We start from the raw sequence: 14,899 nt of genomic DNA, 5'->3' as shown, positions 1-14,899 counted from the left end.
GATTTTTACAGAACCCTAAGTTTAATTCCTATTATAGTTTATCAACTAACTTGATCATCAGAGATACAATAGAGAAACCAATCCCCACCCTCTCACGAGTCTCTATGTGTGCAGATTTATCTGCTCCCTAATTCAAGAGGTAGACATAAAGTCAGAGATGAAGGTGATCCCCTCATCAATCTCCTCCTCTTCACAAAACCGATCCTATCCTAGATCCAATTGACTGTGTGATCACTAGTACATCAACATACTTCAATCCTGGTACTCAGAGGAATAGGCTCCACTTTCTCGTTCTTACTCACTTTCCTAAAGAGATACTTTATCTAATGTATGTGAGCAACATGGGGGCCATGAGCAACATTGGCAATAGTTTGGTGGCAGATGTGGAAGTGTTGAACCAACTTGAGGAACGTCTCACCAACATGGGCATAATGTGACTTCCCAAAATCCTCATTTGTGGAAAAGAACTTCTCATACGGCAGCCCTCCTATTGGCAGTCGAGATACCTCAAACATTTCATGCAGAGCTAGTCCAATCTCCACAGTTGGAGTGAAGAAAGTACTACCGTCAACATTATACAGATCAAGAATGCTGTATAATACCAACGCACCAATCTCGATGCTATATTAAGAAGCTCTCACTATAGAGTAGAACCCTAACTATGTTAGTCTATCTCCAAATGTGTTGAGGGCAATATTGACTAATCGAGCCCACCACTTTGAGTCAATCGATCTAACCCACTAAGGAAACCTAATGTCCTCCTCTTGGTACTGTTCAAAATGTTAGCAAATTCATTACCGAACACAAGATCACTGGGACCTCATTCACTAGAGCATCTTCTTTGATAGATCCACGATGGAGATGAATGGCACTAAGGCCAAAGCACACCTCTTGACGGAACCCACCTTCATATTTTGAGATTCCCACCATCACGTTATGCTTGTCGGCAAAGTGCTACAGGTACATGAATGATACTTTCCACTTCATTGCTGGCAAGTAAAAATGGTGATCTCCTTCGTAATACTAGTGCTCATTCTCCTAGCTAAAAATAGAAGTGCCTCCTAGGTTGCCATCACTGAATAAAAATTGTGCTTTCCCTAACTGATCCCTTTTTGGTATAGACAACTCAGCATCCATAATAAGCTCTCTTAAAGTGATAGCACTCCTATAATAGGTCACATCAATCCATTGTTGGCTGCTCTCTTTGAAGAATAGGGGAACAGTGCCTCTAAAGATGAGCTCGATGGGGGCTATTTCAGTAAGTGCAATGCAGACAAAGCACAGCCCAATAATGTCATTCGAGAAAGACAGATGCGTTGAATTTACCTAATATCATCTTTAGCTTTAGGTGTACTGGACAGTCTTGGCCGGATTGATCGCAATGGCGGTTTCTTTCCCTTGACAACTAGACGACAGAAGCCATTAGTATGACCAAGAAGTTTGGGAGTTAAAGCTCTGAAAAGTTTAGAGGGTTTAGGGTTTTGGAAACAAAGTGAAGAAAAAGAAGATGAATAGTCTATTTATAAGCTTTCAGCAAGCTCCGCTCAGATATCCTGCCCTGATCTTCGTTTAAAAAATTTTCCCTAAACTTCACCTAAGAGCAAACTTCGCCTCAAATTTTGGAGCAAAAATTAGATATTTGAAATTTCTATTCATAATAGCGAGTTTCATCGATTGATTTAGTAAACCTCAAGCTCGAATGCTAAGTGAACTTTGCCAACTAACTTAGCAAGCTTCACTTTAGTCTAAGAATTGAGGGAACTTCGCCCAATTGGTAGAGTACTTAGCAAGTCACATATAGAGCCCAAGTTTTACCCTAAATATGAGAGGTAAACTATGAATAGATTGAACACACAAGTATGAACAATCTTACAAAGATTTTATTCTTTTATTGATCATAAACTCTACTACATAAAAGCAACATTTAGACCTTCGAACTGTAAGGTAAGTGAGCTCCTCTTCCTCCAAATTGTATGACAATTAAAAAACAGAAAGAAGCTACACTAAACAAGTGAGCTCCTATTCCCCCAAATTGTATGAAGATTGGGGGAAAAACAATGACAATGACTCAAAACTCAATGTAAAGTTCGAGGAAGCCAGATGATGTCTAATTACATTCTAAATATGCACTTGTGAAACAATGTAACTCTCTAATTCCTCACTTGTGGATCTTCATGGGTCCTTCTTTGAGCATCATCTCAAGATCTGAATGGTCCTACGTAGAGCATGACATTTGAAGCTCCATGTGTCCCTGTCATGGATTACTTCACGACAAGCTTTGACTTATTTTTGAGTATTTGCTCAACCTTAGCCTTCTTGGCTGAAAGCAAGCTCCACAAATTAGTGGAGAATGTGGGTCTCCTCCATTGAGCCACCTTCTACCAGGGCTAACTCTTGTTGAAGCTATTTGATCTCGGCCTCTCTATCAAAAGATAACTCTGGTTAGGTAGATGATGGTTTAAACAAATAGAAGATGAAGATGGGAGAGAATATATGGAAGGGGGGTGCTATTTATAAGCTTTCCAAAACCAACTTCCCTAAATAAAATCCTCTTCTTATGAGAAGTGATTGGACCTAATAAAGTAGCAAAATGATAGGCTAAATCTTAGGGTGGTTTCCGGAGAATCTCATTGAATATTTTAAGGCCCATAGCCACAAATCAAGGCGTGGCTCTAAAAAAATAGTCACAGAGACCCTCGCCAATTAGTGAACTTAGACCAAACACTTAAAATTGAGTAACTCCACCTAACTCATGACTAAACAAACATCACTTAATAGAAGTTGTTCCCTTATGCGTTGGCTCAAGTCAAGGACAAGTAAGTGTCATTCCAAAAGCAAACTTGGATGAATGCAAATGATATTGAGCATCCGATCAAGATGAATCCATGACTAAAGAATATATGTTCAATAATACACATTTGCAACCTAGTAGTCAAATGAAGATAAGTTTCAACCGAAGTAAGATGACTCAAACTACCTTCAATAGTACACTTCTACCTCTTACGCAAAGTAATTTGATCTCTATTACAAGTCAACAACAAGATCTCAAAAATTTTGGAGGAGATTTTGTAGATGGTTAAAATATACTCTCTCCTAGAACCACAATCGGCCCAAGTCCGATAAGTGAACACCTATGGGCTAAACACTTCCTATAAGCTCAAACACAAGCCCATGACAAAGCTCACCAGAATTATAGTGAAGCTCACCCAAGTCTCACGTGAACCTTGCTTAAAATACATATGTGGGTCACATCATCAACACCCTAAGGGATTGAACTGCCATGTTCTCATGTAGTTCACTAGGACAAACGTCTTCCATCACTGCTCAACGAGCTTTGCCCCTACTCGTTACTAGTGAACCTTGCCACTAACTATTTCAAGAGCTATATTTATAGAAATATTTATTCCCTATTATCTCCTAAGTTAATGGTCACTAAATCTACATTTAATGGCCTCTCTCTCTCTCTCTCTCTCTCTCTCTCTCTCTCTCTCTCTCTCTCTCTCTCTCTTTCAACCTATAAGACGATAGGAGATTGCTCATTTTTGGGGCACTTGGCAATTTACCAACTTGGAATTTAGCATTTTCTCTAGCTATCTTACTTCTATCTACTTGGTGTTAGCCTTCTTATTTTGATGAAGATTTACAAATAATTTATATCTAATATTGTTTGTCTAGTATTTGTGTTTTCTTATTTATTGTAGATAAGCAATAAGTTAGAGGATGGATGGAATTGCGCATTCACGATCATATCCAATGGAGGTTGGTGGAATTGTGAAGTGAAGCCTATGCAATTCAAATTGAAGATTCAAGTTCTAGCTTCATCTGTAAGTGTACCAAGTTGAGCTACATCGAATATCAATCAAGCTTGGCTATATTTAGTTTAAGTTTTATATTATGTGTGTTAGTACTTTAAGCCCAATCATATATACACACACATATTTGGTTTTTATATATATATAGTTATATATATACACAAGTTTTAAATTATGGACTTAACAATCATTGTATACATATTTCATTAAGTCTATAAAATTATTTTATAGGGTTTCAAAACATTGTTTATGTCAAAACATCAAATTTCATGTATATCACATTTTTATGTTTTGGACACACTTGCAAAATACATGAGTTTTCACAAATAGGAAATTCAATTTGAGAAATTCTTTTTCTAACATGTTCAATTTCATGTTTATAAATATTTTGAGAAATTATTTTTCTAACATGTTTAATTTCGTGTTTATAAATATTTCTCAAAGTTTTATTAATTTTGGAATTAATTTGTTATGTTTATTTGAATTTACAAAATCAAGTTTTTAATAAGCTCATGTTCGTACACATGTTCGTGCATGTTTTTATAAAACAGATGTGTTTTCAAAATTGGGAAATGCGATTTGAAAAGTTTCTTCGTTTACATGTTTATCATCATATATACAAACATTTTCCCAAGTTTTACTAATTTTGGAGTTGTTTTGTTATTTTCAATTGAATTTACATAAACATATTTTCAGCAGTTTTTTAGAAACTATATATCTATGTTCAAACAATTATTTCTCTCAACTGGGAAGTGATATTTCAAAAATTCTTTTTCTAACATATCGATATACATGTCTAGAATCTTCCCTAAAAAGTTTATGATTTTTAGAGTTGATTTACTATTTTTAATTGATTTTACAAAGTTAGATACATAAAATTCCAGAATCTGTTAAAAACAGAAACTGTCCTTGAACAGTGCGGTCGACCGCGCTACAGTAGCAGTCGACCGTTGCATAGTAATAGTAACATATATATTTTTTAATGGGTTTTTGAGGTTTTTTGAGTTGTTTTCTTCAAGCCTATATATACCCCTTTGTCATAACTATTTTAGATAACTATGAGAGTGTTTTAAACAAGTTTTATCAAGGGTTTATATTTGGTTTAAGTTTTGTTTAAAAAGCTTTTAAGCATTTGAGAGTTTATTTTGTGAAAACAATTTCACAAGAGCTTGAGGAAGATCATCCATCGGTGTTTGAGCATCCAACTCTTCTACCTCTCTCTCTTGATCTATTGAGAAGTTTTCTAAACTCTATTTCTAGCTATTTATTATTTTGTTAATAATTTTCATAAGCTAGATTTTAGTTGAGTTTAGTGTTGGCCCTTTGATTTTGATGATGATTTGTCAAACAATTTATAGCTAATATATTTTTCTAGTTTTTATTATTTGGTTTTTTTTCTCTTTATAGGTAATTCGACACACGACAATCAAGAGTTAAAGATTCTAATTCATGTGTGTACATTCACCTAAGTATAAGTTTAGTTTGCTTACATATATCGTATGATTATATTTAAGCTCAATATATAAACACGACACAAATTTGATGTTTTCTATAATATAAATGTTTTTCCATCAAACTTTGTTATAATAGCTTTTATTTTATGTTTACAGCTCATTCATACTTCATTATATATATATAATATATGCATGGTATATATACACGAGTTTACAAGTCATATTTCAATTTTCATGTTCGCAAAAAACAGGTTTTATGAACACTCTTCAAAAACAGTGAGTTTTCACAAACAAAAATTGCATTTCTAAAAATTCCTTTTCATACATGTTTATTTTATCATTTAGAAACTTTCCCCAAAGTTTTACTATTTTTGGAATTGATTTGATATTTTTAACGTATTTTATAAATTAGCCCAAAACCTGTCAATTGACATGTATCAGTTTGCGGTCGACCGCCACGGTCAATCGCCAGTAGTTAAATTTCTTACTATGCCTTTTATTGAATCGCGATCGACCGTGAAGGTCGACTGTGGCTCATCCATAGACTTTCACGGTCGACCGTCGCGGTCGACCGCCAGCTTTTAAATTTCATTCTCAGCCTTTTTGTGTTTCGCGGTCGACCGCCAATTTCTCACGGTCGACCGCCTAACTCATAATTGCTTTCCAACAACTATTTTCTGATTTGATTTTCTGGAGCTATTTTGTTCTTTTCAAGTTTGTTTTGGCTGATATTTTGAGTGGGTATAAATACCCCATTACCTTCCTCTTTCAACTCACTAAGAGAGTTTGTTTTACAATAAGTTTTAACAAAAGATTAAGAGCTGTTTAAGCTGATTTCATCAGTCTGTTTCAAAAGAAGTTTCCTACAACAAGAAGAGGATTTTAATTCCATTATCTACTGTTCTTCTTGTCTATTGAGAAATTTTCCTAACTCATCTTACATATAGCTTATTATTTCATTTTCATATCTTAGCTATATTTATTGAGTTGCATATTTTCTATTCACTGATATCACATACACTGTATTGAGCTTATAATATTTCCATACTATATATTGTTGGGTAGCGGTGTGTGACTTAGTGAGAGTGAGCTTCATTGTGTTCTCATTTGTTATCGAGAACAAACCATTGTATTTAACCTTTATTGTGAGTATCACTTGTAATACACTTGTACACCGAGAGAAGTGTGAAGCGTGAGATGGGATCGAATCCAATAGGAGTGGTGTCGGTTGATGAACGTACGGAGAAGTTGCATCCGAGCACTTGAGGAGGAGGACACGGGCTAGGTTTTTACACTTAGTGTGTAAAGTGTGATTGCATAGTGTTTGTTGTGTGAAAGTTTTCGGTAAACTTGTAAACCGAGTGTGTAGAAGTTCCTGCATCCAAACCGGATTGTGATAGTGGAGATCTCCTCGAGGTGAGGAACGGGGACATAGGTTGTGAGGATCGAACCTCGTAAACATATCGTGTGTTTATGTTTTGCTTAGTGTAAATTTTATTTGTGCCTATTTATATCATTATTGTTCATATCTACCTCATATTATTCTTGCAAGAACAAATTAATCAATATAATTTTAATTAGCATAAAATCAGGATTAGATTAGCATAAGACCCTAATCACCCCCCCCCTCTCCCACTAGGGTCTAACAATTGGTATCAGAGCTTGGTGTTCTTTGATTTAAGGACTAATCACCTTGAGTTTAAGATCCAAGTTATCGTTTTTGTGCTAATCTCGTGTTGATTGTATTTTGCTTCTTGCATATAATATTTATGGATATATATGATGCATCTAGTTTAGGTTATGCTATTAATGTTGCTCCTCATTTGGATATTTTCTCCTATGCTCAATGGCGTGTTAGATTCAAACTTTTTGTTTAATCTAAACAATTCGATTTATGGGAAATTATTGAGGGTGCTTATATTATTCCCATTTTGGAAAAATCCAAATGGAATAAAGATGATAAAAGAATGTTTAATATGAACAAGCTTTTGTTAGAATATTTGCTCAGTGCCTTTCACTCATCGTTTTCTAACAAATTTTCTCGTTTTGATAGTGCTTACACCCTATGAAAATTCATTGAAACACATTAAGGGGACTTGGAGGCAATTCAACAAGTGTTGGAAAATCCCGCATTGAGTTCTAAAGAAGCCTCATCTCCATGTACACTATCACTAGGTGAAAACCCTAGTGAGGTATGCGAGCTTGACAACGATGATATTATTACTTTTGATGAGCTTGTTCTTGAGTTTGAAAAATTACACAATTGCTTTATTGATGTAAAGAGTAAGTATGTGAATATAAAATCCACTCATGAAACACTAGCCACTAAGTTTGATTTCATTGCAAATGAAAACATAATTCTTAAAGAATGCAATGAAAATTTGAGATTAGAAAATGCTAGTTTGCTTCATGAAAAATGTGATGCCTTGTTAGAAGTAGATAAGTTAAAATCTATGATGAATAATCATGTTTATCCTACTTCTAGTAGCAATACTTGTATGCACAATGATGAGTTGAATCAAATGAGAAAACAAATATCTACCTTAGATTCAACACTAAACACTTGTATTGCTAATAATAAAAAGCTTAAGGACTTGTGTGCAAAGTACAATGTTAATGCTTCTAAGAAACCTATTCAGTATGCACACATATATGACAAAATTCACAAATGTTCTATTTGCGATCTTAAAGGCCATTTAGCTCAATTTTGTCATAATGCACAAAAAATTGACAAGCCTATTCATGATTGTGCATCCCATCAAGCTTCTTCATCACATACACATGTAAACACACATAGTGTAAATCATAAACATGCTCATGTGTACAAATGTGATTATTATGGTCGTTTTGGTCATTACACATAGTGTAAATCATAAACATGCTCATGTGTACAAATGTGATTATTATGGTCGTTTTGGTCATTTGACTATGTTTTGTTTCGATTTGAAAAGAAATTCTCGTTTGCAAAATAATTATAAAGAAAAATCTATTTTTGCAAATGAACCACGTGCACATCATTTCGGTCAACGCAAACCATTCAAACCCCTACATTGCATAAATTGCAATCGCATGGGTCTTGTTTATAATTTTTGATTTGACCGTATCGGTGCACAAAATACGCCCAAGCGGGTTCATAACCCTAGGGCCTTGGATTTACATGATAGGGTCATGTCCCAAATTTTAGTGGTACCAAAATGATTTGGATACCAAAATGAGTTTTATTTCATAACTATTGTTTGGTTTTTATTTTATAGTTATTTTTTGAGTTTTGATGTTGATTTTGTTTTTATTAAGTTAAAATAAAATATTTTCTTGAACTACTAGCTAAGAAGTTTTATATATGTACAATATCTCATAAAACAAATTTTATTAAGGTCCAAAATAAAACTTTCACAAAAATTTAGTTTTTATAAACTTTTACCTTTATTTTAATTTCTCGTGGTCGACCGCCACGGTCAACCGTAAAAGTTTCTGAGATTGTCACGGTCGACCGTCACAGTCGACCGTAAGAAATCTTTTCTGTTTTCTGCTCATTTTGTTATCGGGTTTTGGTTTTATTTGGTTAATCTTTCTAAACCAGAATCAATCATAACCATTGATCTTATTTCTAAACTGATCTTAGCCGCGCTCCTTCTTCATCTCAATAAACCCGACCTCTTCATTTTCCCCATTTCAAAATTTTCCCCCAATTCTCAGAATTCCCAATGGTCGCTCGTCACTCTCATCGTCGATCGACCGTGGATCTCCAGTTCTTCACTCTCATTTTGGAAAATTGTTGGGTAATCTCTCCTCTCTCTTTCTTGTGCTTTATTTCAATTCTAGGGTTTCTATTTCATCTGTCTCACCCATTATCTAGGGTTTTCAATTTCTGTCTAATTTTTATCTGCCATACCCTAGTTGATCCTATCTGATACAATGCCTCCTAGGAAGAGATCTAAGCCAGATATTGGTTCCTCATCATCATCAATTGCCTCTAACTATGAGAATTTTCTACTGTTCAAACCCCTAGTTAAGAAATATAGGGAACTTTGTAAGCTAAAAATCCTGCCTAGTAGGTATATCAAATATGAGGAATTAGCTATCTATAATATTTCTGAAACTCTATCTACTGTTGGTTTGCATGATTTATTAGATGTGGAACGTAAGGTTTCGTATTATCCATTTCTTGTTTATCTATTTTATGCAAACTTATCTGTTACATCTATAGCTGATGGTCTCCAAACCATCAATACATCTCTTAAGAATATTCAAATTTTATTTTCTGCTGACGAGCTTGCGGGAATCCTTAAGATCCCGTCAAGTGACGTTGAGCTTATGTCTATTGATCACACCGATCAGGATGTGAAGATATCATGTTTAAGCCCGGTTGCACCTACCCTATGAACAACAAATCACTTAATCCCACTGCCAAAATCATTGCTCGTATTGTTGCTTAGAATCTTATTCCTATGACCGGTAGCTTTGATCACTTTGCTCCCGACAAAGTTAATGCTGTATATGCCATTTTTGCTAAGATATAAGTGAATTGGGCAAATGTTTTCCTTAAAAACATGGCATGTAAGCATTATAAGTTTCTACCCTTTGGTTGCTTCATCACTGTCATTCTACAACACTTCGGTGTTGCTGTATCTCATGAACCCTGTAGGCGTATAAAATTGCTTATAGATCCCTTAGCACAGCTCAGCACAAACCGACGAACCAACAAGGCGACGAAGTTAGCGAATCACACGCAAACAATGGAGTAAATCCACTCGCATGCGGAATCAAGCTAACGGGTTGAAGAGTCAACGAGTCATCCAACCAAAGGGCAGACTCGGACGAATCAGATCGAATCAAGATCAGTTTCGGACTCGAACTCAGAAGTGGATTTACTGCCAAATCAGGAATCAGATTTACTACCAAATCAGATCAACAAATCAGAGTCCAAATCAACCACGAGACCGGAAAAAACGACAAAACCCAAACCCCACGGAAAACCACGCCTAAGGGAGGGCTCGGCCAAAGCCGAGCCACCCATGGGTGGCTCGGTGGCTGAGCCACCTATGGGTGGCTCGGCCCAGTGCCGGCCACCTAGAGGTGGCCGACCCAGATCTGTGCATGGGCACAGTTCAGAGAGCCTATAAATAGGCCCCCTTGGTTCAGTTTTCAAAGGTTGGAACTTTGAGAGCCGAAACTCTGCCGAATTGAGAATTGAGCTTGGAGTTTTGAAGACTTGAGGACTTGAACATTCAGATCTGGTTCTCGGCGAGCATCCACGTCACAAAAGGCAGGAGTTCGAGAGAGAGATAGATTGGATCTGAGATCTACATGAGATCATACTCCGGATCAAAGCTTGGCGTTTGATCCCGAGAACTAAGGGCGATTATTTCCTTGGTGAATTAATCCCCCCCGGCTATTATTTTCTTCGCGAAATAATACCCGTCAAATCGTGTAGATCCGACCGGATCTAGATCGCGCGGTGGTCCACGGATTAACCCCGGCGTTGGCAAAGAACCCACACAAGCGAGCGACCGCAAAACAGGAGCTCGTGATTCGTTCGAAAGGAAAGTTGTAATCTTTTTTCTTTTTCTTTGATTTCGTTGTAACCGGATCTAAAAAAGATCGGATCTTTTGTAACTAAAAAGCAATTACTTGAGATAACAATGAATTCAATGAAGGCAATTTTCACCGCGAACAATCTGGCGACCACAGTGGGAGCCACCGATCTCGCTGCCGAGATCGTCACGTCGCAGCCGCGGATCTCAATCCCGATCGAGGAGGAGGTCGAGTATGAATTCGACCAGGCTAAGTTCGAGGAGTACCTTTCATCCTCGTCCGGATCTACCTCCCCCCGCAAGTCCAAGAAGTTCTCCTCCAGGAGAAAAGCTCGTTGGTTTGAAGAAGTTCAGAACCCTAACGAAGCTCTCACCCCGGCTGACGCCAAAGTTGCGTCGGGTGAAGTTCCACCGACCTCCAACAAGGTCAAACCTATTCTTGCCGATGCCTCTACTATTGAGGGCATTGTGACTCTTTCAAAGAGAGCCCGCCAGAGGCGACGTCAACGCCTTGCGCGGCAACTCGCTAAGGTGATGGAGTCTACAGATGGAGTCCGCTACAATGCAGATCTGAAGAATAGTAGAGGCAAACAGCCTCAACAATTGAAGAATGGCGGCTCCTCCAAGCCGCCAACGAACGAATGGATCCGGGTCAAACGGAACCGTTCGACACTTGAAGAGCGGATTCACAAACGCCGCGCGTTCGAAGAATTGAAGAAAGAAAGAGTGGCCAAGAAGCCGCCATCAACCCGCAAGGTGTGGAGGCCGAAGTAGCCTCCAACCAAAGTTCAACCCCCGGCGAAACAACCCATATCGCCGATAATTCCAGCAACTACTCCGGGAGATCACGCAGAATCATCCCGAAAGAAGAAGCCAGTTTTGGAGCGCCTCGGTCCACTTCCCGATGAGCGAGTCAAGGCTCCAGTTCAAGAGTGTTTGGGCCCAATGAAGAAGCCCACAACGACTCAACACGTTGGGGGTCGCCGTCACCTCCAACGTGACAAAGAAATCAGGGCAGCTACGCGCACCAATTTACGCATTGAAGTTCAAGAGCCCGCTGAGAACTCACGCCCAAAAAGGCATGTTTCGAGGCGCGTAACTTTTGAAAGCCCAAAGAAGGCAGTTCACCCTCAGAAGGAAACATTATCATCTGATGACGATAATGTTATACCTGAGAAGTCGTGCCAACACACGATGGGTCAAGCAGACAAATTATACTATCGTATTGGGGGTACGAGTAAAACCAGCAAGAGGAGTCCCCAAGAACAGGAAACTCAATGCCCCTGTTCCGAACTCATTCAGGCAGTATTGTCTGAGTGTAACTGCATCAAGGCGGTCCCCGAAAGAGTTTCGATTTTCGAAAGACTTAGTACCGAAACACCAAAACCAAGGCCTAGGCGTTTCCGCCGAAGAAGAACGGTGGTTGAAGATGGAGAATTTCCGAGTGTCACCACCAATATGACCAGCAAGGGGACATCAGCACGGGACAATCTCGAATCAATTCTGAAAGCATCCCAGCCTAGAACCCGTCTGCAGTCCGGAACCATCAAGCGAACAACCTATGGTAGGGTTCGAACAAGACTCCCTTCAGAAGATGAAGAATCTGATGCCGGCTCCGCAGTCGCATCTGATAATACGGTATCCAGTGAGGGACAACCCCGCGAGGCACTTATGGTAAGTGCGGAGCAAGTGGCCAAAATGCTTGAAGACGCCTTAGCTAAGCAACAGGAAACCTTCAGGTTCGAAATGCAGATGGCCATGCAAAACATGAAAGAAATGCATGACCAACAAATCCAAGCATTGACGAACCAGCAAGGCGAGCCAAGTCGTCGTAACCAGGTTAATCTGGAAGATGAAGACACAAATGAAGCTCATAACGCCAATAATCCTCCCATCGTTGCAGGGGGTGGAAATGAGAATGCCACTGAAGACTCAGGTGAGGTGAAAACTTGAAGATTAAAAATCTCGAGAGCAAAATCAATACGTTTATTTCCGCTCAAGAGATGAAGAAAACAGGCATTCCTTGTCCATACCCAAGAGAGTGGGAATCAATCCCATATCCGGCGAAGTTCAACCTAATTAACTTCACGCCATTTAATGGGATGAGTTCCCCCACTCAACATTTTATTTACTTCAAATCACACCTGGGGGTTATCTCTGGTAATGAGCCTCTGATGGTACGGTCCTTCGTTGGCACTCTGCGTGGAGCCGCTTTCGATTGGTATCGCCGCCTCAAACCAGGAAGCGTAAATAGCTGGGACGATATGGAGACCAAATTCCTCGCCAACTTCTTCGACGATGACACAGAGATATCCATTGGGTCGTTGCTTGATGAGAAACAGAAAGATGGGGAATTGGTTGACACCTTCATCAAGAGGTTCCGGAACAAGGCGATGAACTGTCGGGACCCGATCATCGAGGAATTCATCCTGCAGACTTGCCCCAACAACCTCGCACTGGACGTGTTGGAAGCAATGGGGACAGCACCGTCCAAGACATGGAAGGATCTGAAGGTCCGAGGAGAGCAAGCCGAGCGATTCCTCAGAAGAAAGAAGGCGGAGAGAGGCCAACAGGCGACGAATGCTCCACAACAGAATTTCGTCCCACGGGGGAAAGGTAAGGCACATGCTAATGCAGTTGATGCTAATCAAACCTTTCAATTGCAACCTCAGCAACAGCAACAGCAGCAACGATCGCCACAACAATCGCAGTCACAATGGAAACAACGGCCTCAGAAGCAGAAGTCTTCAGAGCCAAGATTTCCCAAAGTGTACTCCTTCAAAGATGACGAAGTTCCCGGCATCTTTAAGTACCTATTGGAGAACAACAAAATTCAGCTGCCAGCGATTATGGATCAAGAAGGGGCTAGCAAAGTGACGGATCCGAAGTATTGCGCATACCATAGAGCGGTCCATCACCCTACAAAGTCATGCTACCACCTCAAGGACAAGATCCAGGCGCTAATTGATGTAGGCGTCATAACCCCGAAGCCGTCCAAGAATGTTGGAGCAAACGCGGTTTCAATCAGCTTTGGATCAGTGCCCACAGCGTGGTTTGAACCAAAACGCATCACCAAAGTGGGAATGAAAACAGTAAACGACGACCCGCATGGACAGCGCCAAAAAGGACTTGTGCCACATACAGCTCCAAACGGCGAAATCCTCTGGGTTGCATCCTGATCTGCAATTGAAGACGAACAGTGGGCGACTTCTCTCGAGAACGAAAGGGCAAAGGCAAGTCTGCAATGCTAGCTCTCCGCAATCGTGCAGAGGAGGGATGGCGATCGAAGCTCCTACTTTGCACCCGCTCTTCTCGAAGAACGAATAAGAAGTCTTCGCCGCACTAGAAGCGGAAATGAGTATCACTACAATTATCCCACCACCTAGTGAGGCAGGGGGTGGAATAATGGGGACGCACAGCGGCAAAACTCTCACGGAGATGGGGGTGATTACAGAAAGTCCTAGCACCGGCGAGAGAGGCTCGTACCGGCAGCCGGTGAATAAACCGAAAGAGAAGAATCCCCAGGAGGTGCAGAATCCGAAGCAGTCTCGTTTCAGTCGCCCAATTGGAAGAGACAAACCGGAAAGCTCAAAAACTCCGCAAGCCTTTGATATAATGCCTCAATTAGCCAATATTCCGGTGAGGATAACGTTGTATGAGTTGCTGCGGTTGTCTAACGAGACTAGGGAAGCCTTACGAGAAGCCTTGGCTGATTCTGAAACATTCCTCACTCGGGTCAAACCGGCACCTGAAGAGCTAGAACTGTCAATGCAACACTGCAACATAGCGGCTAAGAACCTTCCCTGCATCACCTTCACCAAAGAGGTCGGGTACATTGGCTCCAGTGAGGTCAACCGAATCCAAGTAGATCCGGGTTCCGCTGTGAGCATTATGCCACTTCGCCTTATGCATAGCCTGGGTATTCCAGTCAGCAAATTAGCGTCTACAGGCACGGTCATTTACGGATTCAACACCAGCGGGTCAAGGCCTTTGGGAAAGATCTGGATAAAATGCCAAATGGGTGATCTGAAGACGGAGGTCACGTGTGTTGGACCCTAGAGGGGGGGTGATTAGGGTCAAGAGGCTCTAATATGCAATT

The sequence above is a fragment of the Asparagus officinalis genome, chromosome 2 (genome assembly GCF_001876935.1).
Source record: "Asparagus officinalis chromosome 2, Aspof.V1, whole genome shotgun sequence".
Classification (NCBI taxonomy): domain Eukaryota; kingdom Viridiplantae; phylum Streptophyta; class Magnoliopsida; order Asparagales; family Asparagaceae; genus Asparagus; species Asparagus officinalis.
Note: the sequence above shows the minus strand (reverse complement) of the source record.